Consider the following 1,857-nt stretch of genomic DNA (forward strand, 5'->3'; position numbering starts at 1 on the left):
GCCGTTGCCGGGCTGGGGTGCGCGGCGCGAGGCTGCGTGCTGTCCCCGCCCCGGGCCCGCGGCGGCCGCCCCAGTCCTGTCGGGGGATGAGAGGTGGAAGGTACAGCTCCTCTCTACCGCCGCCGCCGCCGCCGCGCTCGCCCCCTCCTTCCTCCCCCTCCTCCGCCTCCGCCCTCCCTCCCCTCGCCTCCTCCTCCGGCTCGGGCTGTGCCAATCACAGGGACTCCTCGCGCCGCCCGCCGCTGCCGCCGCCTCGCCTCCCACGGACGCCCGCCGCTGCCATCGCCTGCTTCCCAGCGCCCGCCGGCCGCGCCTGCCTTCGCCTTCTCTGTCTCCTGCCCCTGCGCCCTGGCTTTGGTCGCCACTGCCCGCCCCTGCCGCGCCGCACTCCGCTGCTATAGTGCGTCCACCGGGTAGGCGCGAGGGGAACTGGCCTGGGGCAAGGAGAGCAGCGCGCGGCAGTGCTGAAGGGTAGGGCTCCAGAGAGTGCTAGGGAGAGGAAAAGCGTTAAAGGGCAAGGGCTGGGGTGCCTCAGAGTGAGAAGGCGGTGCCCAGCCCCCAGGTGGCGCTGTGGGGCATGGGGCGCCGCAACAGAGAAGGGTGAACTGCAGGAAGAAGTGTGAGCGCGGGCTAGGAAAGCCAAGGCGCCCCCGTGGGGCCCAGATCGAGGGCTGGGCATCCGGGGCGTTAGGCCTGAGTAAGGGGGTGTTTCCAGGAAGAAAGAGAATACAGAGAATCCAGGACTGAGTTGGTGCGCCCTCTCCGCCTCAGCCCGGGTATTTCTGGGGACAGATTGGCGTTCTGGGGCTTGGGAAGGTGTAAGAGGTCGCCTACTGCTGCTTCCCCTGGCCACTGAGGGTGCCAAAAGGGCCCCAGTCAGAAAGGAGAGAAAAGGAACTGAAGCACCACGAGGAGGAAGTTCCCTTAATCAGTTGGGAGCCTCACAGACTATCAGTCGCTCCCAGCCACCAAGTCCCGGAGGCTGCTCCATCGCAGAGACCCCAGCAGAGGGCCTTGTCTTGCCCTCCAGCTGCCAGCAACCCATCCTGGCAATGATGAAGCCAAGGCTTGGAATGGCCTGGAGGCGGTTAGCTGCAGCCTGCCTTGGTCCCCACCCTTCCCCTCCAAGGGCTACTTCCCTCTTCTTTGGCTTGAATGCCTGGTGGCAGCCATTCTTTAATCAGTCCCCACTCAGCCTCACCAAGGAGTTTGAGCCACTGGGCACGACCGACAGGATATGCTAAGTCCTCAGCCACAGGTTTTTGAAGCTCAAAGAAAACCGAATTGGATGAGTACCAGAAAGCACTCAGTAACTTCCACCTAGGGAATTAGGGGCTTGGCCAATCATTTAAAAAGCATTTTCTTAATCTGTCCAAGAAAATCATCTCCTCTTCTGTATGCCTGTGTGCCACCACAGGGTTAAATTAAATACCAAATACTAATTAATTTTTACTTTTCCTTAAGAACTTGAATGGGAATATGCAGTGTAATGGTGGCAGTGTTATCTTGCCATAACATCTAACTATACTCAATGCTTCATCCATTTTCTGAAGTTCCAGCCATGATCTCACTGAGATCCCTTTGAGATGCTTCCCACATACGCACCTGACTGGGCCCCACATACCTGAATTACTCCCTCACCCAGGTCTTTTTCCCCAGTTCCTGTCATTAGTGGCTACACTCTTCTCCACTGTCCTTTCATTAGAATCTTCACTGTCTTTCCTCCTTTACTCTTACTACTCTCCCCTCACTCATATGGGAAAGTTACTTTTCTGTGCTGCTTGGCTTCACCCCTTTTCCCTCTCCATCACTCTTGCAGCATGGGTGGCCTCCTAACTTTTCCCTGAGCAGACCCTG

Source organism: Orycteropus afer, unplaced genomic scaffold (genome assembly GCF_000298275.1).
Source record: "Orycteropus afer afer isolate SDZICR_OR568_19922 unplaced genomic scaffold, OryAfe1.0 scaffold00019, whole genome shotgun sequence".
In the NCBI taxonomy this organism is placed as follows: domain Eukaryota; kingdom Metazoa; phylum Chordata; class Mammalia; order Tubulidentata; family Orycteropodidae; genus Orycteropus; species Orycteropus afer.